The 10,020-nt window shown below is 39.6% G+C and overlaps 1 pseudogene; it reads right to left on the reverse strand.

Annotated features, from left to right (window-relative positions):
* Positions 1-2,102: 2,102 nt before the first annotated feature.
* LOC146273419 (uncharacterized) lies at positions 2,103-8,887 on the reverse strand (annotated as a pseudogene).
* Between the last annotated feature and the right edge of the window lie 1,133 nt (positions 8,888-10,020).

A 10,020-nucleotide genomic window follows, 5' to 3' on the forward strand; every position in this document is an offset into this window, starting at 1 on the left:
CGGTGTCAAAAGTTTCGTCTTGGTAGCGATTTAATTTCTTGTATTGGGATTTACGTTCTGTTGCACAGTTTAGGAGGATACAACGTATTTGTGGCAATAAGTGCCTTTAGTCAACGAAGGGTACTCTGTACTAGCTACATCACCACGTCAACACACGTCAGCAACGACGCATGGATAGAACGTGATAAAGACGTTCTAGCACGCAAGTTGGAGCTTGGATTATGAGTGAAAAATACCACCCCCAAAAATGTCCAACCATTGGGCTTTGTTGAGAAACCGCCTAATCTTTTAGGCGGCAGCCATGCTAGAAAGCCTCATAGTAGTATTTTAGATATTTTATAGATCAATTTTACACGAAAAACAGAGAGGGAAATGTTACGACGATATGACTATAGTGAAGACAGCCAGGTGGTGAGATTTTAATGTAGGTTGCTGTAAAAACTTTGATTTGTTTGTTACGTGAGAGCCCCAATAGCGATTGCGGCAGCAACAACAGTGTTGACAACAGTGTTGTCGATCTGCATCTGATGAGTATTTTCTTAATTTCGTACCAGGGTCAATTCTACATCAAAATGGAGAGCGGAGTTTTAAAGATATGGCGATTGCGAAGACAGATAGCGGGTCAGCATATTTTTGTGATTTGTGTAAAACTTGGAATTTGAGTGAGACCGCATCTTGTTTTGACGTTAGCCTCAGAGTCAGACTCGGCTCGCCCACTGGCAGTGTGTAGTAGTAGGCTACTGCCTTCAATGCGACAGCTATGGCTAAACTTCATTATGTCTTAAGAAACGTTCTCATTTCCGGCGCTTCCAAACAATCAGTGAAGTGTGGCTAGCAATAGCAACTAGCTTGCCTCTAACAAACTTCTTTTGAATTAGACATGTCCCCTAAATTAATATCAAACGTATTTACGTTTTGGGGGGCATATTTTCAGTTTACAGACGGTACTGTTTGAACCGCAATTCCATCTGAAATACTGCAAGTGACAACGTTGTTACAGTAGCTTGTTCCAAAGGGCGTTCGCTTATTTCAAAGGCGGTTCGCTTTTTTGAAAGGGTGTTCTTAATGAATTATGCAATATGAGTAGGCTAAATGCTTGAAAATATCACTAGAAGGGAAAACTGACCCACCTGCAACCGACGCAAACAAGCATACCCTAAATTTCCCCAGAAATTGTACCCTCTCTAGTTATTAATTGTTATATGGATTGAAAATAGTAAGAATAGGAGTTAAGGGGGCCCCATGACTGTCTTTGCCTGGGGCCCCGATATCACTGACACTGCCACTGTGTATCTCCTGTTCGCTGAACCTTCTTTTTTTTTTTCCTCGAATCACCCATGGTGGCAGTAACATGCAGGCAATTTCTCCCGATTTTAAACGGCACGCTAATTTACACTAAAGGGCGGAGTAAGGAGCTGATTGCCTGACGAGGATCTGGTTTAATAAATACCACACAAAATGCAGAAATACACTGTCCGCTATTTGCGGTTGGGCAAAGGCGCAGATTAAGCTGTGGTCGCAATGTTAGTAAATGAGGCCCAAAATTAGGAAGCATAGCGGGAGCTAATACCGAACTCGCAAAAACAGACGCAGGTTAAACTGCGCCATTGTTAGTAAATGAGGCCTTTAGTGTCGTATGTTGCGTCAAAGCTTTTCATTTCTATTTTGGCTACACGCGCGATTAGCTTTTTCCAACAATAACAGTAACAACAATTTTAGACCATATGTTAAGTTTAGTAATGTTTCCTTTATTTCTACAATATAACTGCTTTATATTGCAAAGACACAGTATTCAGCCATGTTTATCCAAGGGAGAAGATATAGATAGGTCTCCAACTTTTACAGTTTTTCATGATTGCTAAAACACATTTCTTGACACAGTCAACCATTTTCTCAGAACTGTAAACACAAAACCAAATATTCAAACTCAATTTCCAAAACCTCTGACTCTTCTGGCAAAATCAAACGCTCGCCCTAAACCATTTAACGTTGAAATCATAAACACAACCCATCAATGTATAAACACTGTAGCAACCATTAGACACAACACAAAAACATGGAGAACACAGCATCCAGGGCATGTTGTTAAAGAAAATGTTGTTTTTTATTGTATACATAGTACGTAAATCCCATTTGCAATAAAGAAAATATTATAGTAACCATCACTTAGTACTGTCAAAGAATTCTAAATGAAAAGCATTAATAAACTCATGTGCAACTGAAACGTCTGTTTTAAACAATGTGTTCGGCCTCAGCGTTGTGTCTTTGTGCTGGGTCTGGCCAGAGGACTTCATCCACCTCACAGGCAATGTTGTCCCATGCCAGGCAACGGGGGAAAAACCTTCTGGTGTGTCGGATCCAGCCTTGACCACATTCCACTCCAATGTCACCACAGGCCAATTCCATAGCCTCTAGAAGATTTACCCTGTTATATGGGTTTCGGTCATAGACCTTCCACCGCCACACAGAGAAATTCCTCGATTGGGTTTAGAAAAGGGCTGTATGGTGAAAGGAAAACATTTAAGAATTGCTGGTTGATATTGAACCATTCACGTACACTCTGGTAAAAGCTGACATTGTCCCAAACCACCACATACACAGGATGCACTGCCTGCTGATGATCCTGGTGCTCATGCTCAAGCAGAACATCCCGAAGACCACCCAGAAATGTTAAAAGATGTTCAGTGTTGTATGGCCCCAGGGTTGCATGATGGTGGAGAACCCCACGGTTACTTATGGCTGCACAAAAGGTGACATTGCCACCACGCTGGCCAGGGACTCCCACGATGGCACGTTGGCCAATGATGTTCCTGCCTCTCCCTCTCCTCTTTGCCAGATTGAACCCTGCTTCATCAACGAAAATGCATTCATGGGGCCTTTCCATGGAATCCAGTTCAAACACTCTCTACACATGTAAAAAAGGATACATACAGTAATTAGTTTACAGTAGTACATGTAAGTGATACAGAAAGACAAACTTCAAGTGTCTTTGAATACACACCTTACAGTATTTACATAGCCTACAATAGTATAAAGTGCAGTTTACAGTAACGGTTGGCTAGTAGGATAGCATTGTACTGTAAGCATCAGAGCTGAAAGTGTCTGAGTGTACACTTACTTGTACATATTGTCACATCTTTATATCGTAGTTCTTTGACCCATTCTGAGTTGCGCTCAAAGGGTACTCTGTACACTTGCTTCATGCGTAGCCTGTTGCGTTGGAGGACACGATCAATGGTCGAAAGGCTGACACTGTTGATTCCTTCAAAGTTAGCATTGTCTTCAATAACTCTTTCCTGTATTTCACGCAGGCGGATTGCATTGTTTTGAAGGACCATATCAACAATGAGAGCCTCTTGCTGTTGGGAGAACATACCAGTCCTTCCACCCGCATGTTGTAGTCTTGCAATTCTACAAGAAGGGAAAATGCACTTTCAGTATTACATACAGTAAAGTATAGTGTAAATCGTAATGGATATTACATTCTATGTGTAAAATGTATGGTAAAGAAAGGTTATTTCCCCCCCAGTAATTTTTCTGTTGAAAAAAGGTATATACTGGCTCAAATGAATACAGTAAACTTTCAATTACTGAAATATGTAAAAAAAACATTTACCTGTTTTCTTCTCTGAATGTCCTGAAAATGGTGGCCACAGAGAATCTGCTCAAATTGGGTTGAACTCATAGGCCTGCTTCCCTCATTGTCATACCATGAACAAGAACACGGTCTATGACTGTTGCTCGAATATCATCTGAAATGACTGCTCTTGTTCTTGGTCTTCCTCGTCCTGCTCGTCGTCCTCCTCTTACTCTTCCTCTGCCTCTGCCTCTCAGATTGTTTCCAACCATTCTTACATCCACCCTACACACCTGTGCCACTCTGAATTGGCTTATATTCTGGGCAATTGGTTTAGGTAATCACATAATTAGAAACAAGTGTGAACAATTTTGAGTCATTGTGTTTTACAGATGACGACTGTGTTGTAGTTTGCCGTTTGCCCCCTGTGTTTACCATTTTGCAGCACAAGTGCATCACAGTGCAAAATGTGTTTAGTGAATGAGAATGTGTTTAGAGTTTTGCCAAAAGAGTGTCTGATTTGACAAATTTGTTTAGTTCACTGACCATTTGATTCAGAGAATGGGGTTTAGTGTTTTAGCAATCGTGAAAAACTGGAAAAGCTGTTGTCACAACAATGGAAGTGCAAAGACAACATGTATAGACGACAAAATTCCCTGGTTCCTTCAGTCTCCCGCCCACTGAACTGGAAACTTTTGGGGCCTTTTGAGAGCATAAATCAGTAGTAAGGGCTTCATGTACAAAATGTCACCAGAGGCCACAGTTATGTATTTTTGATCCTTTACTGTAGACCAGTGTGTGTGTGGTAGTGAGTGAGTGCATAAATGAGTGAGTGAGTGATAGGTCTGTATGAGAGAGAGAGAGAGAGAGAGAGAGAGAGAGAGAGAGAGAGAGAGAGAGAGAGAGAATGAAGCCATCTGTTAATCTCTTTGTGGCATTTGTGGATTTACAAAAGAGAATGGTTGTGTAAGCAATAGTTAAAGGCTGCCACATATGAAATTCCTTTAAATACCCAGTTGTCAAATGCAAATAACAGACTGACAATGTTCCCTATGCTTTACATTTTATGTAAACATGTTTATACATGTAGTACCTGAAAAAATGAATAATTGTTTAACACTTTTTTCATATTTTATCAGCCTATACTAAACTAGAATATAACATGCACATAAATGAGGAACTACTACAAATAAACAGCATGATGAATACCATGAACAAAAATGAAAAATATATATAATACACATGAGAATTTAGGGGACATGTTGAAAGTCCGGACTTGCTGTTCACCTATTTCATTAAGAAGTTCAATTACTACATTACTACAGATGATAGGGTTATGTGACAGGGACACATCTAGGTTCGATAGCAATAATTTGGAAATGTTCTCCTTTTACCGCAGACACCATTGCACCTTCAGGTGTTTTCTTTCCTCTCCACTGAGGGTAAAAATATGCTTCTGATGCAGGATATTTATTTTTATATAGTATCCATATGTCGTATAACATATACAGTATATTTGCCGTGGTTATGTATAAATAGGTCTGTTCACTTATATCAAACATCTTTTTAGAGGAAACCTACCACATGGATTCTTCAAACCAATGTTTCTTCTGATGTCCTATTTACTTTTATCAGTAATCAAAAAGTTTGCCACCTGTTTTGTGATGGAAAAATTTATATTTGAATTCTACTATAATATTTTGTTTGTCTGACACTGTGGCAAGAACCTACTTTACCTCTTCCAAATAGAATTACCTTCCAATTATTTTTAGTATGTGCATAATCTTACTTTAACTATACTGGATGCTTCCAATTCATGTCCCATCCATAGACATAGATAATGCATAATTTAAAGTCTTGACTCAACTTTTCAATTTGTCTGACTGAGACAAATATCACAACCAAGGTACCCATGTTTTATGATAGGGTGATGTACAATTACTACTTATACTTAAACACTAAGTAGAAAATATTATAGGTAATTATTTGTGACTCAATTTCTAACTTCTAGGTATGTTTGCACCAACCAGTTCAAATTGATTAGTCAGAATTATCTTCCACCTGGGACCCAGAGTGGAAGTTATGCTGACAGAGTGCCATAAGAGAATCAGCTACCCATCAACCCTCAGGGTCAGCAAGGCCAATCAATAATGCAGCAAATTACAATCTCTCACTGTGTAGAACAGGAACTTGGTGTTCATCTCTGCTGAAATAGCATCTCTAATTATTGCAGACAATGTCTAAATCTGGAAATATGAACTGGGAAATGTAACAATCTAAACTAGAGAGGGGACAATTTCTGGGGAAATTGTGGGGTGTGCTTGCGTCGGTTGCAGATGGGTATGTTTCCAGGCTGTGAATATCAACACCCTGTATTTTTTTCTAGGAGCAAAACAGAGCGCAGATGTCAGCTGTAGGTATATGCAGGTAGCAACACAAGTGCTAAATACATATTTAGCTGGTCTGCTCCATGACGCCAGGTAAGTAGGGCTTGTGAGACTGCTCTCCAAAATAACTTAATCTGTCTTGCAGATTAAGTCATGTTCATAGGTACCTAGCGAAAAGTAGCCTCAAATTTCCTAGACTTTTAGCTACCGTACCATTGCAGAGGGCTCACTGATAGTGATATGTCTGTCTTCCTAGAACTCTGTATATATGCGTCGTTACTAAGGTGTGCTGACATTGTGATGTTAGGCTAGCACACTTGGTGCACACAAAGCACTTTTTGCCACAAAAACATTATAAGCTCCTAAACCGTGCAATGGAACGTAAATAAAAATACAAGCAACACAATCGCTATCAAGACGAACCTTTTGACACCGACGTTGTCTATGTAGTCCAAATATTGAGGGATCCTTAGGGGTGGGAAAATAAATAATATATATATTAGGGCTGTCAAGCGATCAAAATATTTAATCTCGATTAATCGCAATAATTCATATTATTAATCGTGATTAATCGCAAATTAATCTATTTAATCTGTTAAAATGTACCCCAATAAATGATTTTTTTGTTGAAATAATATTAAAATGGTTAACTTAACTTCAAATAGTCTTAGCTGGATGATAATGTCCATATAGCATAATATAAGTTCAGATGCAACACAATTTAAATTGTGAGGGAGTTTTATTCATTCATTTATACTGCTGTATACATCCACAAAATTAGACTTGTTCTGGAATATAAAATAAATTAATGTTCTCAGCCTATTACGATATCCTGCACCATAATATTCAAATCTCACTCAAACATACTTCAGATACCACAGATTGACCTGAATATTGAGGTAAATCTGTAGTATCCGGTTATCACTGGAGTACTTCCAGCCTAAACTATCACATGCCAGCAAAGCACACAGCTAGCAGCAGCAGGGTTAGCGGTAGCAGCAGCAGCATTCGCTTGGTAATATATGGCAGACAACGCTAGCAAAAGAAGCGAGCAGCTGACTGGTTTCAACAAAATAGAAACTGTATTGTTCAATATTAAGGTCAATCTGTGGTTGCTTAAGTATCTGAAATATGTTTGAGTAAGATTTGAATATTATGGAGCAGGATCTCGTAGTAGGCTATGAAACAACATGTCTTACATGTATTTTATATTCCAGAACAAGTCTAATTTTGCATGCGCAATGTGGTTGCAGAAAACCGGGAAAGGATAGCATTTAAAACGGCAAAAAGGACCACACAAATAGATTTAAAAAGTCCAAAGGTCGAGGAGGACAGCCTTTAAGAGAGAAAGCGATTCTCCATTGATCTGTCATATTAATTTTGATTTGGATCTTGAAAGTCTTGAAATTTGAGTGAGAATGTCGCCCAGTAGACCGCATAGTCAGGCGGCAGCCATGTCTTCACGTCATGTCAAAAAGCTCATAATTTTACAGTTTTACAGTCAATTCTACATCTAAAAAGTCGAACAGGTCAGCTTTCAAGAGATATGGGAATTCTGCTTTTAGCCAGCTGGTCCGACTATTTTTGTGATTTGTATAAAACTGTCAATCTGAGTGAGACTGCGTCCCCGTTTTGACGTTAGCATCAGTCAGACTCGGGTCGCTCACTGGCAGTGTGCACAATGTTGTATTTCACTCCATTTTACACCAGAAACTTCTGGGAGGACTGCCTATAGATACGAGCCTGCTAGCCAGAATCTCCGATTTCTTTAACCAAACCTGTTTCATTCATCATAAGCCTGAGAAAGCGACCTCCATTAGCCAGGCTAGTTTTGCCTGACCCAGCCTAGTTTTGCCCGTTCACTCCATTCTACCCCAAAAACGTAAGGGAGGACTGCCTGTTGTAGTTACGAGCCTGCTGAAGATAGCCAGCTTCTCGGATTTCTTTAACCGAGCCTGTTTCATTCGTCATTTGCCTGAGAAAGCAACCTCTGTTAGCCAGCCTTATACCATGGTCTGGGTGAATACTCAATTCTGATTGGCTGCAGGGGTGTCCATTATTGGGTGATAAAGGACACCTACTGCGTCATTGCAGCAAAACTGTCTTTTTACCGTTCTAAATTATTCCGCTGGCTACACAGGAGCCTGTACAAAATATCTGAAATAAGTAACCATAACAACAGTGACCATCAAAGCCTCCATTTACAATTTTGAAAGACTTTAACAAGCTGACTTGTATTTACAACAATGAGTGACTTCAATATTTATTTTCACCTATTTGAAAAATGTTTCTTTTCTGAATGTCGTGTGTCAGTGTCACGTAACCGCCCATCTCACATCCCATTCGCTATTCACCTCGCTAGTCAATCTACTTCAGACAGGCTGCGGCCAACATGACAGTATAGTAGCAGCAACTCTACACATGGCCGATTATTTTCTTCTTAAAAATCTTGATTTTGGGGGGGACAATGACATGGCTCGATAGTTGGCTAGTCTTGTTTTTAAAGATACTGTCAAATTATAATCACTGTTTGGAGAAAATGTCAACTTTGATGCGGTCATCTCACATCCATTTGCTATTTACTGTTTGTCAACCGTACACAATGTTATTGCCTCTGAATCTGGCTAGCATAATGTTAGCTTTCAGGCTAATAGCTCAGCCAAGGGAAAGCCGGTGTTGGTTCTATGAGCTGAGCGGACTATAAAATATCAGAGTTGGCTAACGTTAAAAAACTTTAGATTTCTTTTGCAAAACGCCTGAAAACATGAATTGTAAAAAAAAAAATTGGCAGGTGACCATGGTATAAGCGGGATAATGCCCTTCGAGGTGTCCAATATCACCTGATAATGGACTCCGCGGAAGCAACCGCCTCCGCATCGTCAATTATCAGGTGATATTGGACACCTCGTCGGGCATTATCCATTACTTGCTCGATCACTTGGTCAGGCTATTTAAAGGTATCGGGGTCAAGTGACTTTTGTGCATAAACAAATTAAACGTAAATGTACTTGTCCAAAGGACAAGTGCCTCAAAAAGTTAATGTCAAGCCCTGCAATCCAGGGGCCAGAGATATATGATGACCTGATCGACACTTCCAAGTGTTATAGACCCGGGAGAAATTCGTCTTTTGCAACCGAGTTGAGCCTTCGGACGGTTGCTTCCGCACGTTTGTCACTTGGCTACACCTTGAGTATCGCAATGTTATCATACAGTTAAGGTTAGGTCGGTTAAAGACGTTATTGCATTACTTACTTTGGCCTTCACAACACAACGGTCGTTAATAACTTGGTACTGCGTCTCCCTCATCCATCCACACACCATCTGAGGCCTGTTCCATAAAGCGAGTTTACCGAATAAGCCAGACTAATGTCAGTTAGTCGGACTCATTTCTAGTTCATTCGGTTCCATAAAGCTAGCTCAACGTAGTTCGAACTCGGTTACTATGGCAACTTAGGCTGCGAAACTAGTCTGGTCAGGGTCAGACTAATTGTCGGGCTTAGCGTGACTTGGCTTAACCAGACGTTCCTGTAACACTGACCCAACGGGAAAAAAATGTTTTACCACGTATATTCTCATTTTCTTATTCTCATCAGTTCAATATGTTCAACATTGATAGAAATTTACTTTTCTTTACTTGCTTTCAAAGCAATTGGTTCAGCATTTTCTATAGGAATCTAAAAGGTTTTGAGAACTCACTTATGGAACCAGAATCAAAAATACCCAACCCTGCAACTAATACTTAAGAAAGAATGACAGTACCCTATATTGACTACAGCACTTTTTAAGTGCAGTCAGAATTGCATTCTCATAATTGTGTGACTTCAGCTTGTGAATCTGTATTTAGCCATCTGTTCTTGTTATGATCACAGTATTTTTCACAATATTTTTTATTAGTTCAGATTTAGGGTTCATTTCAGTCTCCTTTAATTGTGGCAACCATGGATTTATGTCGACATGATTATTTTTGAACAAAGGGAAAAGCCAGTGGCAGACAAAGGTGTTTACAATGCCGATATGTTTATATAACATAATTTTGATGACTTGTTTAGTTAAACA

The sequence above is a fragment of the Hypomesus nipponensis genome, chromosome 9 (assembly GCF_054491055.1).
Source record: "Hypomesus nipponensis isolate SF chromosome 9, ASM5449105v1, whole genome shotgun sequence".
Lineage (NCBI taxonomy): Eukaryota > Metazoa > Chordata > Actinopteri > Osmeriformes > Osmeridae > Hypomesus > Hypomesus nipponensis.